This window comes from Schistocerca cancellata, chromosome 3 (genome assembly GCF_023864275.1).
Source record: "Schistocerca cancellata isolate TAMUIC-IGC-003103 chromosome 3, iqSchCanc2.1, whole genome shotgun sequence".
Lineage (NCBI taxonomy): Eukaryota > Metazoa > Arthropoda > Insecta > Orthoptera > Acrididae > Schistocerca > Schistocerca cancellata.
Window position 1 is genome coordinate 347,718,742 of NC_064628.1, and position 19,208 is coordinate 347,737,949.

Genomic DNA, 19,208 nt, shown 5'->3' on the forward strand with positions numbered 1-19,208 from the left:
ACTGGATATTTAACTTCAAACATTGTTGCATGTAAACAATTTCTCAGTGTGACAAATTGTACTAGTAGCGTGAAGTGAGAAGTTTTATGTCAAAGACGAAGTTAAAAAGCAGATTCTCTCTGAATAAACGGTTTTACATATGAAATGTGGTGCAATCCTTTACTCTTCCTACTATGCAAAGCTCGAGCTTCAACGGAATTATCATGTCGTATACGTCGGTAAAGAATACTGGAATTTTTCTCTAGGTTAGCGTCTATGTAATTTTTTTCTGAGCCAGCCGGCGCACGCGGCTGCCTGCGGTGCGAGTCATTGTCTGTTTCTTTGTTGGCAATTGTCGTTACTGGGATTAGGAGACCTAACTTCTACAAATTCACCTTGCGCAGAGGGCCCAGCCCTGTTTAAATCCCGCCAGTTCTGATGAAATTCAGGTCTGTCGTTATGTCGGTAGTTGACATAATTTCTTGTTTGTCGGTCATGTGGTGGAGAATTTCTCCCGGAATCGTAACTGCGTGCTGAACTGTTGCGTCTGAAGTTATTCTGTCTCCCGTAATAATAATTGTTTTGGTTCCCATATTGTCTGTTTCTCTGATTGTATCAGTGCCAGGGTCGCCATATGAAACGTCCCCTTTGAAAAATTATATATAACTGTGTTTAAACTGACACACAATATTTTTAGCGCAACGCTATCTGACTTTCAGAAATCCCTACAAAAGAATGGCCCTGACTAACATTAACCTATGCGTTTCACAAATTGCTTACCTCACAAAAATCTTGGTTACTCGATCTACTGCAATACAGCGAGCGCCACTACTGCCAGCTAAATAAAAGATTGAAACTACGGAAGGCACTAACTACTGATAGGCATAGTTAGCAAATGAAAGATTTTGATATAGAATAAACAATGTATTTACCTTAATAGTGTTGAAAAATTATAATATACATAGCAGTTCATAATATCCAGTATTACAAATTTCAAAACTCTGCCTTCTCTCTCCCCACATCCACCACTGCTGGCGGCTCACCTCCAACTGCGCAACACTACACGCTGTTCACATCCAGCTGCCCAACACTACAATGGCAGACAACAATGCAAACTAGCCACAGACTGCACACAGAACAGCCAGTGATTTTCATACAGAGCGCTACGTGGCGTTACCATCAAGAAAACATAAACAGCCTACTTACAAGAGCGGCCGGCGTCATCAATCGACATGTTACCATTTTTAAATCGACCAAACCACTTGTACATCTGCTTTTCCCATAGCGTCATCTTGGTAAGCTGTTTTCAACATTAAAACAGTTTCAGTAACATTTTTACCGAGTAGAAAACAAAATTTCACAGTTACTTGTTGTTCACCTAAACTTCCCGTCATAAAGAAAAACGAAATAACTACAAACCAGCGCTAGCAAAAATAATCACTGCAGATGAGCGGAGCAAGCCAGGTTCACAAGAAAGCCGGCACAGAAGTGGCAGTTAGTTGCGCTACACACGCTAGCTGCAGAAATGCTTACTACACAAGCTCCGCCCCTGACAATGTTTTTTTATTTTGTTAGGTACCACCTAGTAAATACGTGGTATGTATTTGTTACGTCCAATTACGAAGAAGACACCAGCCACGTAACAAAGATAAATAGAGCCCAAAATTGGACGCTGCATCCTGCACCCCTGTACCATTTAATCCTCAGGTCACCCATTCTTCCTTTCGTCCTTGTTAGTTTCTTGTAATTCAATCAGTCAATAAATCAATATTGTAAAGTACGTGATTTTATTCAATCGTCTAAACTTGTCGGTTCTTATGGAACTTCAATGAGCATAAGGATAACCTTTCGACTAGATTTTTTTCCAGTTTGAAAGACACTAACATATGATTTTTCATGTTACATCTTACTCAGAATTCACAGTGTTAAAAGACCACTTCCCGCTATTTTGTTTTACAAAGCAGGGATGAGTGGGGCGTACGGGGATGTACGAAAGTACCGCCAGTGTATCACAAGACAACTGCACAAAAACCAGACGTACGGAAAACGTCGGTGGGTATACACAACTCTCCAAGTTTTTAACTCACGTCATTGGTGCTGAATATGGGTACGATATGTCACACGGCAGTCAGTGCATGCCGGCATTTCATCGACCCAGCGTGCTCTTAGAGGCCTTGTCACGGTTCGCGCGGAACCCCCCGTCGGAGGTTCGAGTCCTCCCTCACTCATGGGTGCGTGTGTTGTCCTTAGCATAAGTTAGTTTAAGTCTGATTAAGTAGTGAGTAAGCCTAGGGACCGATGACCTCAGCAGTTTGGTCCCATAGAACCTTACCAGAAATTTGCAAAACTTCATCGACACGACTCGTCCAGCAAAGCGCAATAACAGCCCGTTTTGCATAGCTGTTTGTGGTGTTGCATATCTCCAAGTGCGGACTAATTCGCTGCCGCAATACGGAGCGAAGTGCAGGAGGGGATTAATAATGAAACGTGAAGACAACACCGCTGTAGGTGCAAGAATTCTGCAAACCATTAGCAGAATGCACTTTACCACTGGGACATTAATACACAGCGACAGATTCCCACTAGTTCTCTGTAACATATCATGGAACACAGACGTTCTCATCAATGATAGTGAAAGGTGGTGACATGTTATTATGGTTTCCGTGCTCCAAATACTTAAATAAATACTGTCATTACGGAGAGACAAAACGTGATGTAATGCAGTTCAACCTGTGTAACGTTTGAACACACAGAGCATACAGCGAAAACTAAAACTTTCACGCTGTAACGTGGTAATACTGTGTGTTTAACTTATCCATTTGTCATATATTGCTGCATTTAAATAATATTCCTACGCTGTGTACCAACCAAAATTAAAAGGAAACTCGTTTATCTTTTTTGGAATGGGCAGGCTGCTTCTGTTGCAACCAACATAAATAATCGTTGCTGCGGCACCTGTTATTCGTTTCTTGAGATCAAGACAGCATTACAATGAAGTAGATGATACATCTCAACATATATCGTTCCAGAGGCCTTTTGAGATCTCGAACATCTGTGCCAGTATGGCGTAGTGGTTAGCGCATCTTCCTACAGAGCAGGAGACTCGGTTTCGAATACCAGCTTTGGTACAAATTTTCATTCGTGGCTTCACTCTACATATATACATCATAGATGTTTAAGACATGAAAAGGTCTCTGGAACCACATAGTTTTATTAGGTTAAAGTGTAGATTGTTATGGCCTAGCACGTGGGAATAAGCATCCTGTAACTGCAAATGTTCACGTGCTACCGTTGTAAGCACATAAGCAAAGTGATTGAAGTACTTCGCAGCCACTGGTAGGCGGCAAGGTGTTGGACAACCGTGTCGCATCACAGAATGTGGAGGGCAGAAGATTGTTGACTCTGTAAAGTAGGACAGGAGTCGATCTGTGGTGTATCTCACGACAGAGAGTAATGCCGGTACAAGTGTTCTGGATCACTTAATTCAGCGCACAGAGTTGAATACTGAATTCCTCATGCGACGGCGCCCATGTGTTCCCCTGTTAAGTCAACGACATCTTCAGTTCAGCTTGTATTTTACAGTTGATTACAAGAATCTTGTAGCTGGTCGAATAAATCAAGTGTCTTTTTGCTCTTTGTCGGCCGCTGTGATCGAGTGGTTCTAGGCGCTTCAGTCCGTAACCACGCAGCTGCTACGGTCGCAGGTTCGAATCCTGCCTCTGGCATGGATGTGTATGAGGTCCTTAGGTTAGTTAGGTTTAAGTAGTTCTAAATTCTAGGGGCTGATGACCTCAGATGTTAAGTCCCATAGTGCTTACAGCCATTTGAACCATTCGATAACAGTATCCGAAAAAGCAGCCGTATACACAAACGGCTGCTCGAAACAAAACACGAAGTCATGAACCCAGTCAGACGGGGAAGATAATGTTATTGTTGGAAAATAACCTGTGCTTACATTACAACTGTGGACTGAGTCAATATGTCTGCGGACCACCTGCATCTCTTCATGCTTGATGTCTTCTCTGACGACTGTGGCATCTTCCAGCAATGTAACTGTAATTTTCATAAGGCCGAGAAGGTGCTTCTGTGGCTTGAGGAACGTGCGAGCCGAAATCATATTGATGTCCTGGCCATTAAATTCGCCAGATGTGAAACTGATGTAATACATCTGGGAGGCTAAAGAGCGGCAACTTCTTTCCAATACACCATCTGCCAGATGTCTCTGTTATTAAGCACTGGTCGTAGTAAAATGTAAATGTTGTATGACTTGGCCTCCCATCGGGTAGACCGTTCGGCGGATGCAAGTCTTACAATGTGAAACCACTTCAGTGAAAAATGGCTGTGAGCACTATTGGACCTAACTTCTAACGTCATCAGTCCCCTAGAACATAACTATCCTAAGGACATCACACACATCCATGCCCGAGGCAGGATTCGAACCTGCGACCGTAGTGGTCGCGCGGTTCCAGACTGTAGCGCCTAGAACCGCTCGGCCACCCCGGCCTGCCACTTCGGCGACTTGCGCGTCGATGGGGATGAAATGATGATGATTAGGACAACACAACACACACTCCCTGAGCGGGGAAAAGTCTCCGACACAGCCAGGAATCGAAACCTGGCCCTTAGGATTGACATTCTGCCGCGCTGACTACTCAGCTACCGGCGACGGACAGTGGGTCAAAATGTTTGGGCTTATCAGTGTAGTCATAAGCCTGTATTTATTTAGCTTTGTCACGCTTGAAGCATCATAGGTTGAAGCACTCATGTTTTCTTTCCGTATTTGACAATCTGCTTACGAAATAGCAAGATTCTTCTATACGTACAACGTCTTCCGTGTAGCTTTTCCCATTGCAGAATTTTAGGTTATATCTGTGTCTAAAAAAACGTGTGCCCGAATCGCAGAGCTCTTCCTATAACTATTTCACAGTGACTAACAATATTCGAATCACTTTTTCCTGAGCACCTTTGGTTGGTTGTTTGATTGTTACACGTTTGTAACTTTAGTTTATTGATTATTCAATGGGAGCGCGGAAGTAGATCAACTTATATGTTCAGCCGAAAGCATCAGAATCGTCTGAAGGTGAATTGTTTAATTTCTAAACCGCTAACGGTAACTTTTGAATAAAATACTGGTAACCTAAAACGAGTTTCTGGTTGGTTGCTATACACCATCAACAATTTAATTTTCCTAGAATGATATGTCTCCCTTTAGAAGGCTTTCCCAGTTCCTTCCAAAGTTTCGGAGACGTAGTTGGAGACAATGGGTTTTAAATAGATATGTTCATTACAATCTCTAGTTATTGGGTTTTTGCTTAAATTCGTAGCGTTTACTCATAAGTTTAAGTAACAGCAAGAGGCGCACATAACGGATACTTTAGTCATGAATAATATATTCTCCAGCACTATTTACAACAGTCTGACAACTTTTCGATTCCACGACTGTAGAGATCTCGTGGTTTTGAGGCGAAGAACTCGTCAGGCCATGTTCGGAGGGTATTTTTCATTCGGAAAGGAAGTTCCCTTAAGGGTTTTACATAGACAACGGGGAAGCTGAAAATATCAGGCTTCAAGATCGGATGAATGGGATGCGTGTGGAATGACTTCGCAACCCATCTGCTGCACAGCGTTTTTTCTCCGTGTAGCAGAATGTGGGCTGGCGTTAACGTGGAGTAGCACCACTTCATTCAGTTCTTCTGGTCGTTTTTCTTGGACTGCGTCTGCAAGACGCGTCAGTTGTTGACCGTGAATGCCAGCAGCGATGGTTACACCTCGGGGAAGTAATTCATAGTAGAACACACCGTCGCTGCGCTACGAGTTACATAACATCTTTTGATCTTTTGCGGATGTGCCCAGATCTTTGTACGGGGACTTGCTGCTGCGTTGCGGCTCAACTATTCCTTTGTTTTCCGTACGTTACCAGAAAAAAACCATTTATCGTCACCATTAACGATACAAGATAGGACTGGTCGGTGTTGTTCACGAGCCATTTGACGACGAGCAGACATGCACGTTTGGCCACCTGCTGATTTTCGTGATTTTGACTTACAGCATGCTGTACCCATACACCCGATTTTCGAATCATCTCCATCGCATACAAATGTCGCACGATAGTGGACCGATCACGGTTCATCACATGTGCCAATTCTCAGATACACTGACATGGATCTCTGCTGACTGATGCGTTTAAACGATGCTCATTAAACTCCAAAAAAATGGTTCAAATGGCTCTGAGCACTATGGGACTTAACATCTGTGGTCATCAGTCCCGTAGAACTTAGAACTACTTCAACCGATCTAACCTAAGGACATCACACACATCCATGCCCGAGGTAGGATTCGAACCTGCGACCGTAGCAGTCCCGCGGTTCCGGACTGAGCGCCTAGAACCGCTAGACCACCGCGGCCGGCATTAAACCCCAAAGATCTACTTCAACGTGGAGAGTCACTAATGACAAGACGACCACCTTAAAACGAGAAAACCATTTTCTTGTCGTGCTCTGTGCAATGGAATTATCCTCACACACGGTAAAAATATTTCAGGTTCCCTCCGCTACTGTTACCCGTTTATTGAACTCAAACTAATGATATGTCGGAAATGTTCCGATTTCTTCACTTGCTGCTCCATTTTCTGGTCCACAGCTCCTCTCATTATCACCAAATGACGAGACGATAATATGTAAATTTAAATAACAACAGTGAACCGGAAATAAAAAATGATGATCGATTAAAAATGAAGTTTTCCCTCTCTGTAGTTCTCAAGCTAATTCCACGAAGGCTGTTTGCAGTTCACTACGATATCTGCTTGCGAACAGATTTGTGTGCCGAAAATGTACTAGACGTTACTTGCAGGCGGCATGGTAGTGTCTGAACTCCTTTGAAGGCCAGAGTTCATATCATTGTGACATATCGTCATCTGAGAGGTGTAAATCCATTCACACACACACACACACACACACACACACACACACATATATATATATATATATATATATATATATATATATATATATATGCTTCAGTGACATATCGTCATCTGAGAGGCGTACATCCATTCATATCTCTGCCAATAGGCGTTACTAGCCTTTGGATCTGCTGCACAGAAGCATTGTAGCATCGTCAGATGTGCTTCAAGTCTGTCTATGAAATGGAATTGGACGGTGTCCGAAACTATTAATTATTTAATTGATTTCCTCTGGACTTCTTGTTGGTTTTCTTCTCGTCAAGCTTACATTTTATGTTCACATAACTGGCAAAGCTTTTTTTTCCGCTGTTGTAGAACTTCCATTACTGCGCCATCTTGCGACATCAGAGTAATCACTTTTCTGCGTACTCTTCAGCCTAAGTTAATTGTGTTCTGGTAGATAATTGTGTGCCCTTTTAATACCCAAGAGACGCACTCTCAGACGTGTAGGGTCCTCTCCCTCCCCGTCGTATATCAAACGCTGGCCTTGTATGGCTCTGGTGCCGCAGTGGGGAGGATAAACTGCCGGAAGCTTTTAGCCTTCCACTCATGGCCCTGGTTCGAGTACTAAACGAAAGGCCGCAGGCTCCATCGAATAACATAAGTATGAGGGGCTGAGTGCTCTGGTGTTATACCAGATAATTCATCACCAACCTTCACTCAAGCGGGATCGCTGCCAACTGAGAAGAGAATAGCAACTTCATCCCTTCATAAAACATATGCGAGATATCGATGCTCTGCGTTTTCTCCGAAAAACCAACAAAAAAGTTAAAGCTGATACCGATAATAGACGTGAAAAGTGATGGCGTTCGCTGCTCGGAGTAGCCGTGCAGTTTAAGCTCCGTGTCATGGATTCCGCGGTCCTTCCCGCCGGAAGTTCGAGTCCACCCTGGGGAATAGGGATGGGTGTTTGTTGTTCTTGGCTAAAAATAGTTCAAGTTAGTTTAAGTAGTGTGTAAATCTAGGGACCGATGACCTCAGCAGTTTGATCCCTTAAGAATTCACACACATTTTAACATTTGATGGCGCTCTGTCACAGATCCATGACGGAAATGAATTAAAGAATATGTCTGATATTGTGTTATGGTTTCCTTGTTGTTCGTATACATTCCTTTATAACTGACTGACAGTGCACCACGTATTATCTGCCACCTATAAATGCAGATATCCTTTGAAACACAGCTAAGGAATGAAAGGAAAGATTTCGAACACTCGTATAATTATGAGATGGGGTGACATACTTGATAATGGAATATAGGCCATAAAACAGAAGACAAATTAGTGGTTCAATGTGTATTTAGATAATGATGTCATTTAGAGATTTCGTTGGTTTTGTAAACTAGCCTCTTTACTTACCCCAGTGTTTAGTTTCCGTACTGATAACAGGTAATAACGTCCTTAGGGCTGCGATGTTATTGCGCAGTGGTGTATGTAAGTGGGAATGCACCGTGTTGTGTGGCAGACAACCAAAGCCTGAACTAACAAGCCCCCATGTACGGAAACGAAAGTAGAACCCTCAAACTATTTTCCTATAATATCTTGCAATACAAAGAGTAAATTTTGATAAACACAAAACCGAAATATGGTATCGATGAATCAAGAAGTACATTTCAAAATTATTTGTGTGAGGAATTTTATGTAGACTTATAGGGAAATTAAACGTAAACAGTAGCCATTACAGGAAGGAAGAGATATTTTTCTAAAGCGCTACTACCGAAGAAAGCTCAAGAACATGTACACTCAGATAAATAATGAACGGATATCGATTCTGAGAGAAGAAAGCCTTATACACAAAACTTTACTAAAAGAAGAAAAATGTTGTGGATACATCCTCAGGAAAATTTAGCAAATACAGTAATTTCGATCAGTCTCCTTTGTTTTGTCTCTGATATCAAACATAAAATTTTCACGTTCTGCGAAAGACCACATCTATAGCAAACTGTTCATAAAATATCACAGGGCTGATAGGTCTTTAAAAGTGAGACTTAGTAAAAGATTCGCTCATACGTCTCGCCATGTAGTTCCATACTGAAACGAGAATAATTATTTAACAATTTTCGTTTCCGGTCTTTGAAATCTACAACTTTCTCTGTAGTACCATCTTCCTCGAGCACACGTCTTGTCTACGGTTTGTGTTACGAAGTAGCTTGGGTGGAAGCCAGTAACAACATGAAGTTGTAGTTAGAAAAAATGTTTTGTGAAGAACATCAGTAAATGAATTATTTGCTGAAAAATGGAAAGTTTAATATGTAAACTATTTATACGTTAAATATCAAGTTAACATTACGAGCGCAAACTTTCTAAACTACGCAGGACACTAGAGGAAGGTTGGTAGAATCTGACTAAAATGAACTATCAACAATAACAATAACTTACAGGTAGGTAACAATTTAGGTGTAAGAATTATTTTGACACAATTTATAATATTTGGGACACACCCATTTATCCGGGTATGCTACACTCATTAGCAAGTTACTTACCGGTAGCTGAGTACTAGTAAGCTTAAAGAATGAAGGTGGTATTTTCACCATAACGGGAACTCCTTCAGAAACACTGCTGTTCATACGCTGATATTGCCCACTGTTCCTAAATGGTTCAAATGGCTTTAATCACTATGGGATTTAACATCTGAGGTCATCAGTCCCCTAGACATAGAACTACTTAAACCTAACTAATCAAAGGACATCACACACATCCATGCCCCAGGCAGGATTCTAACCTGACTGAAGTGCCTAGAACCGCTCGGCCACATCCGCCGGCACTGTTTCTAACTTTTAATTTTTTGTCACCACAAACTAACTGTATCGGTGGCCTATTTACAGTTTCTATTTCATCACCACTTTAAAAATGTACACGCAGACCGCTAAATTTAATGTTCAGTTGGTTGTTTATTCACCCACACATAACTTAATAATGATGTTAGACACGTTAGCTTCATAAAATAATTCACCGTCATTGAAGATTAACACACATACCAATATACTTAATTCATAAACTATTATTATAGCATTTATTCACCCTGCACCCATGGACCAGATCTCTTTCCGGTTTTAATTGGTGTTAAATTACCATTTAATTGAAACTACCTGTCAGATTAAAACTGTGTGCCCAACCGAGACTCGAACTCGGAACCTTTGCCTTTCGCCCGCCTTTTGCCCGCGAAAGGCAAAGGTCCCGAGTTCGAGTCTCGGTCGGGCACACAGTTTTAATCTGCCAGGAAGTTTCATATCAGCGCACACTCCGCTACAGATTGAAAATCTCATTCCCTACCATTTAATTGTTTTAAACCATGGTATTATCAATAACCTTAAAAATACACTAAGCTAAGCAGAACTGCAGGAGAGACATTCCTCGTTAACAATTAAGGAATATAAATCTAACCAACGGTTACTGTAACGCATTTAGTACAAATTCAACGGCACTACGACGTCACTAATTAATATCGAATATATGTAAGCAATATTTTACGCAGTAACAAACCGTACTTGTTGGAAAAGGGTCTGGCAGCATTGTCTGATAGCTACTTCCACTGAGCGGTATAGTATTTTGCTCAGGCCTTCGACATGAAAATTGATAATTCCGTGATAAGTACATGGACGTACAGTCACCAACCCTCAGTTAACAGGCAGATTAATTTTGTCTCCAAAGCCACCAAAATTAAGTAGGATACTGACTGGAAAAATTGACAAAGTTCCTGGTAGACCTTATGTTGTAAAAGAGTAAGCTATAACTTACATTTCCTTCACCATTTCTCAACGTTGCATCAAGAACCAGCTGTTTGCCACAGTTTTACTGAACTATTTCACTTGGCCAAACTAGCAGCATCATGCTGGCAAATTGCTCAGATGGAATTGTTGTGTGGTACCCAATGTTTAAGCATGGCGTGTCTTTGAAACCTGAGTACTAGTGAAATGAGGTTGTATATAAAATTATGAGGTGAATCTGGTTTTCGGAAATGGGATGCAGCCACAATTTTCATCCTATCCTTGATATGATACACACATTCGGACTCAAGAGACGAACGAAAATTTGTAGAAGATCTAGATTTCGAACCTGGGTTTCTTGCTCACTAGGCAGATGCGCCAAGCACTACGCCATCCTCACACAGTGGCTTTGCACGGTTGCACACACTACCCTAGGACGCCTCCCTCCCCAATCAAAATTCCCATTCACGCCTCAGCCTACTTGGTATTCCCCCAATTTAAAAGTATTTCTCGTACAAAGGACTCGCAGGCGAACTAAATAATGTACTATAGTTGTCTGTCACTACGGATAGATAACGCACCGTACTATTAAGAAAATGTTTTCACGAAATCGTTTGAGGTGTCTCGAAAATATCACTCCTCTCAATTTTTTGTCTTAGGCAAGCCTTGGTAATGAGAATCATACACTTACAGAATATCATCAACAATGTGTCAACATGTACCTTTACTTAATTTGTATTGAAGGCTAATTGATACGTATTTGGTAAATATTATCACCTAACTGGTTTACCAATTTGGTTGTCCGTATGAATATTTCGAAATGTCTTAGATAGGTTTCTCGAGGTATGCGGCACCAGCTTTCAACGCAGTGGCCACGAAATATCCGTAATTACGAGCCAATGGTTTCTGGGCCCAGCGCTTGCACCGACATCGACCTGGAAGTGTTCCAGTGGACGCCAATCACGCGAATTTCGTGGTCAATAAATTAACGTGAGTGCATTATCGTGCTCCTCAAACGACTGAAACACGATTCTGGCCTTGTGACATGGGCAGTTATCATGCTGGAAAATGGCATCACTATATTGGAAGAAATGAAGCATAAAACGATTCATGTTCCCCTCAGTAACGCTCACGTAATCCACACCTGTCATGGTGCCTACGATTATTACCTCAGTTTCCACTCTAGCTCAAGTGAATGTCCTCCATAGCATACTACTGCACCCGAACACATGCGCCCATGTCGCGGCACCTGTTTCGAGCAAGCGTTCTCTTAGATAACGGCGTTTATTGACTAGTCCATAGACCTGGAGTAACACAAAACTCGTTACATCCAACCGGGTGATACGTTTCTACAGGGTGCTTCCATAAGAGCGTGCAAAACTTTAACCGGACATAAAGGAAGCTTCACTGAACCATTTAAAGTACGGAACTTGAGGTCGGAGAGCTAGCTGAAGGAGATAATAGGAATAAAAACACATTAGTGTGAACTTTTTTATTTACGCTACCTAACTACAAACACCATCATTGACATAGTGAACATAGCACTTGTACTGTGGTTTACAAAATTTGATGAAACTGACGGCTATCAACGTCAATGTAAGCATGGCATCGGCAACTAATTCCATCTCCGTATCCATTGGGGTCTCATACGCAAGTGACTTCAGATATCCCCATAGTAAATAACCAAGGGGATTCAGGTCTGGTGGCCTCGCAGGCCATGGGATAGGGCCTCCCCTTGTAATCAAGCGACCAGGAAATACTGTACCAGTACTGCTCCATTACATTGTGCCCTATGTAACGAATGGGTCTGTCGTTAATTCATAGCACGTTCTGTCATGGGACAATGTAAATAAAACAGAGTCACCTTATGGAGAAGTAAACTAAACACAACTTGCATCATTACTTCCTAGTAATCAGACTTAACCTAAATAAATTGCACAGTACTGTAAACTTGTACCCATGTTAGTTGGAGAATAAGCTGGAAAAGAGTAGTGCTCGACAAAGTGGTAGACAAGTTTAATTCCATATCTCCTCAGGCTGGTTTCTCCGACTCCAGGTTCCTTACCTCAAATTGTTCAGTGGAGCATTCTCTATGTCCTGTTACATTTTTGTACTCTCCTACGGAAAGTCCCTGTGTAGATCCTTAGACCAGTCACGGTTTTGTTTCGTCCACTGCAGTCGTAATTGACGATGTGACTCTGTCAGGATGGTGGCATGTACAAGTCGCCTGCTGCGGAGCCCCAGGGTCAACAGTCATCGCGATTCGATCGTGGCTCAACGGAGACAGATGGTCTGGACAGATGAGTCGCGTCTTCTCTAACATCGTGTCGATGGTCCTCCCTGGAAACATCACCATACAGGCGAACGGCTGATCGATACATCGACCACCCAAAGGTCGTTGGGCCCATTAGCACAATGTTAGGTTGTGAGGGCAACCACATGAGAATCACGATACGTGATAGTAATCAAAGGCACCATGACACCTCTAGACTACGGAAACATTAATGCAGGCTATCTGCACACTTCATGTTTGACGTTTTCTCGTTGGATGATGGAATCTTCCTGCAGAATAACTGTCTGTGTCACAAATCAATAGTCGTACTATAGCGGTTTGATGAATATGAGAATCAATTCACGTTGGTATACATACAGTCCAATCCGACTGATCTGAAGTCAATGAAACACAGGATACTACTGGGCGACAGTTTCGCGCACACAAACCACCGGACCGTACTTTACGGGAAGTGCTTGGCTTCAGAGTGGACATCAGGTGCCACATACTGTAAAGTTCTTTAAAAATTATTGATGAGTAACGTTCTTTAAAAAAATACGGGAATGCTTAAATGATTGAACTGGGAATGCATACAAAACCGGAGATATCGTGTTGCGTGTTGCAAGTGCAAGTGGTGTGCTTACTCTGTATTACTGGAAGCAAAAGTTTATACGAATAGATTGGACAATGCAGCTCCCAATACCAGTAAAGAAATACAGTGACTGCAAAATACATTCAGCTCCTTAGGTACGGAATTCTCTGGCCCTGTTCAAAGCTGATAACTTTGATTCCCGTGCACATAACAAATGAATAAAATCTTCTTACCTCCAAAGCAGCAACGGTGGACCGCGTTATATTTTGCTCACTCATGAAGAAGAATAAAATATACTTGCTACATGCTCAGCGGTGTGCAATGTTGACCTTAATACTTTGAAATATACACGAAATTGTTTTATTTCATAAATGAGATATTTTATGTAAAATTGAATGTTTTTTTTAAAAAAACATGATTTCGACAGGGAGGCGGTAGTGATTTGAGTGAAGTACTAACACTGAATTTTTTTGGTAATGAAGTTGCATTCAAAGTCAAGTTTGGGCTTCAAAATTTGACAATTGAAATTACACTAATCAGGCAAATTACATCCTTTTTACATTTGGTGAAGTAGCCACAGACAATGAATTTTGCACAGCAAGTATTATCTAACATCACTAAATGACATAAAGACAAATCATCAAATAACGTATACACGTGTTAACAAATCTTAGAAACATACGAAGAGAGAAATATCTGAGTAGCCTGTACGTCAAAGTTGTTTACGTACATTCTGGGGTTACTCAACATAGACCTCACTGTTACCAATTATCAGCTAACAAATTTACACTAACGCTCTGGCAAAAGGATAGTGATATAAGATATTTTTTTTTACCCTAACTGAGAGAAGACCTCTGCTTCTACATTTATATTTGCTATAATACATGTACTCCTAAAGCATCTTTGTAATATCAATGCAGTAATCCTTTCTTGCAACAATTCAGTATACATTAAACATTAAACTTTACATTCCATTATCAAATCACTCGTCATTTTAACTACCTATTTTAGGTGTGGTGTAACAGAAAATATTGGTATGAGAAAATTCGTACATTATAATCTAACTCTTGGTGGCTTAACATAGCAAACCACAAAAAACTGCCTACGGCATCCTAATTCGCTCATAGACTGCTAGACAATCACTGCTGTGCGCCAAGTGCTCTCTTACTCCAGCACTGCAATCTCAGACCAGAAGCAGTATCTGCGGTCGTGCAAAGACAGCTATGCGCTTTATACATCCCATCATCGACATATATCGTTTACAGTATCATACTTTCATTTTAGCGTACGTTAGTGTCATTACCATATTCGGGTGCCACGTATAAGTGTACCCCAGTAGACTCCTATGAAAACGACTGCTGATCTACCAACAACTTGTCGAATCTATGCCAGGCAGAATCGCTACTGCATTGCGCTCCGAATGGGGAGTAACCTACTCAGAGGGAGTGCATAATGTTTTGGGTCAATGGTGCATTTTAGAAAGCTAATTTCAGTACCACATCTAATGTTGTAGTGTGGTGAATAAGCTAATTCACATGGTAGGTGTTAAATTTACTTTTTCCACTGATACTACCAGGCCGGATATGTTTGCTTTATCAGAGAAGGTTTAAATTCTATTTATTACGAAATGAATACGGTGATAATACTACGTACCACAGGTAACACTGAATATTCGGTATGAGCCTAGCACACAGCTAGCAGTTCAGCTGCGGAAAGCGCAAAATTTCGTCTGGCATCGTGCCGAAATTTGCTCTCGACTGGAAACGGTTGACTGATATCGTTTTCCGTCCTGCGAGGCGGCTGCATTCGTTAATAGTGAGGGTCAGTCTGAGTGAGCTTTGGAAAGTTCTTGCAGCAGCTAATTCAGCGGTGTCGCTACGGGGCAGCGTAGATAACTGCAGCAGAGTGGCAGCGCCTGGAAGTTTCTCGAGCTACTGAATTGTCAACGCCTCTTCTCTACTCCCACGTCCGTTATATTGCGAGAAATTTCCACGCCGCGGTGGACACGTCCCTCCAACTGCAACTGATAAACGACAACTCGGACTACTGGCGTCACTCCGCTCTGGTGGCGACAGATGGAAGTTAATTCGTTCTGAACGTAGTTCCGCAGCGTCATACTGGCGCTGACACTCGGTTATTGTCATCAAGTAGCAGATATCGTGCTGCTTGTTCGAGTAAGGAAAAAAATTGTCTAATGAATGCTCAAAAAACTTGATTTCTTGACGTACTCTAATTGATCTTTTGAATTTGAAGTATCTGGTTTAACGAACGAAAGACTGTCACATTAGCCTCATCAAATTGAACCCTCAGGAGTTTTTGTTTAATGATTCTGTCTGCGGTCAACGAATTTTCCTTTATCTGAACCTTCGTGTGCAGTTTATCAGCGTCTTTGGTATCCTGACTCAATTTATTCCTGTCAGTTGTTGCATCTGTTTGCTCATACATTTTATGAAAGTAAATATTAGTTGATGCTAGATATTTACAAGTATCTTGTTATCTAGTAACATGTATCCTCACAGTATTCTGAGTAAGTTCATTTAAGCATTCTCTATTATTTAACGATTTTAAAGGAAATTTTCCATGAAATGAGCCTCAAAACAATGCTGTCATCGTCGTTGCCTTTCGGATTTTAATGATAATGTCTGGTCTACAGGTTGTAGGAGTCTTTGGAAAACTAAATTGTTTCTTAATTGGTAAGTAGCTCATCCCGTTGCTTGGATCACTTTCTTCTCATGCCATAATCTTGGCCTTTATCAAAGGGGGACTAATTGTACTATTGCACCACTTTTTCTACTTTCATGTGTGTTTACGTAACTGGTTGGAGGTTGCACAAGCTGCAACATAGTCGCGAGCACAAACAGTGATCCAGGTACTTTCAAAAGTTTTTTTATTCCAATTTTTGATTGTAATATAAAGTCCTTCGACGATGAAGATGGTAATTTCTGACTGAAACTGTTCATGGTCGAAGGACTTTATATTGCGATAAAAGATTGGAATAAAAAACATTTGGTTGGAGGTTGCCCTATGATTCTATGAAAATAACTTCATCCTTAGCAGAAAGGATTATATGTATATATTAACAACCTATCTTAAATACTGTGTATAACCTCTTCTGACAAGTGGGAATGATGGCCTGTACTCAGCAGTTAACCGGAACCATTGTACTGCAACATACACAGATCCGTAGTTCAGTACATAGCATATTTACGGACATGGGCAACTGAACCGTATCATTTCAGGGGACTTACGCCAATGCCGAATAAGTCGGTACAATAACTGGTCGCTTGGTATTCAAAAATTCTCATTTATTGATGAGTTTCGGGCACGGTCCATCATCAGAACATCTGCCAAAGAGAAATACAGAACCGTGAAAAAGAGCGTAGAAGACAAACGTAATTTACGTTAAATTTACATAAGGTGTTACAAAGAGTGCCCGAAGAGAAGACATGGAGCCACATGTGTCAGCTGTCAGCATCAGAGCTAAGCTGATAGAAAGAGTTACACAGCTTAACTAACAGAGTTGGTCACCAGGTTGTGTGACTTTACAACTATCGCTCTATACGTGCGCACAAAACTAATTGGATAATATTATATTGAAACAAAAATTGTCTGATGGGAATAGACACCTAATTTGACTCTACTGTTGAGCATTTAGCATTCTCCTGAGATGCTAACAAGATCTGAAACCAGTGACCTGCACAGTGAACAGATCACTCCTAATAAGATTATGTGAAATATTAAAAACAGAGTCACACAACAAAAAACAGTAAGCATCGGAATAAAAAAAGGAATGGCCTAATTAAACATGAAATATGGTTATTATATGTCAAGTAAAAATAGTGAGACAGGGGTTTCCTGAGCTGTTAAATGAAACCAAAGGTGACTATAACATCGTGTTTATTACCAAACTGTGTTAATCTGAGTGTAATAAACAAAACCGTTAATAATAAGATGTGCAAATGTTCAAACTAATTGTGAAAGAAACACGCTAAGATTTTAGCACCGAAGGGTGGAGTTCGGAATGGAAAGATTTTATCAGCAATGTCAACATAAAAACCCCAGTCATTGCAAAATTAGTCAGCAGACAAACGAAAAGAAACCAGAGAAGTAAGTGTAAGCACAAGTATCCTTGTGTAATTGTATGCTGAATTTAACTAGTAGACGATGTGAATTAATTTAAACAACCACGACTCTAAATTGCAACAAACAACTTTGTGGCTCCCTCGTCATGATTCACGCAAATGTGACTTACCACCAGTCTAAGACTCAGGTGTAAAGAAAGGCTGCAGCGATTGCTGAAAGTTGTACAGTGAGCCCTTCCATCTACGATCAGCCCTACGACGATTTTCTCCCTCTCGGCATGTCTGAGTTGAAAGCATGTCTAAATCTGACAACCCAAGACAAAGTGTCTAACTGCTATACTCCTCAAAATTCTTGTTGATTGTGCCAGAACCGGATTCTCTTCAGTCAGCTGCTGTAGACCTGCCGTGTTCCAACCAATAAAAAGTTTATAACTCTAAAAACAATTCTCTACTCCTCGAAAATATGGCGTAATTAACCAGTACTGATCATTTCTCCCTCAGACTGGGGCTCAAAAGCAAAATTTCTCTTCCCCTATGAGAAGGGACCCACGTTTTAGCCAATGAGAAGGGCGGCTAAGTCCGCTTCAAGGTCACCCGCCTAGCGCGCAACCAACAACGGCACGGCCACCAAAACTAAAAGGGAATACATTTTTTTATTAAAAATGGAAGGAGATAAGGAATAGAGATAAGGAAAGGACATAACACACTTTATGGTCTATAATAAAGCATACAATCACCGTTGATCTTTATTTTACAATTTCCATTGCCGACTTTCGCCAATATAAAGAGGTACTTGTCAGCATTTAACTTCTTCTTCTTTCTCGTACTGAACACAAATGGCATACTTGGAACAAGAGTACCATAAGGCTGTTTAGCCAAGAGTCCTGTAGTCTAAGCTATACTCCACGTCTTCCAAGCCAAAATGTTAGCATCTGGGAATGCTTCAAGGCCACCATAATCTGCATGATTACCCCAAAAAACAGCCAGTGTTAGTCAGGTACTACCTCCAAACACTGCTTGCACATCACAGGTGAAGTTCAAATGGAGTCCACGAAAAACATTTGGACCTCCAATCAATTGCTGCTTATTAAACTGGCCAGCCAAGTCAATATCAATCGCCTTCAAGCTGCGATACACAGGAACGCTGCGCCGCCAGCTACGACGCCAAATTCTCTATAATAAAGCATACAATCATTTGGACCTCCAATCAATTGCTGCTTATTAAACTGGCCAGCCAAGTCAATATCAATCGCCTTCAAGCTGCGATACACAGGAACGCTGCGCCGCCAGCTACGACGCCAAATTCTCTATAATAAAGCATACAATCACCGTTGATCTTTATTTTACAATTTCCATTGCCGGCTTTCGCCCATATAAAGAGGTACTCGTCAGCATTTAACTTGTTCTTCTTTCTCGTACACAAAACAAATGGCATACTTGGAACAAGAGTACCATAAGGCTGTTTAGCCAAGAGGTAGATAAGCGTGCACGTTGTGTTAACGCGCCACAGCAATCCCTCTGCGACTGCATGGCGTCGTCGCTGGCGGCGCAGCGTTCCTGTGTATCGCAGCTTGAAGGCGATTGATATTGATTTGGCTGTTGTTTGGGGCAATCATGC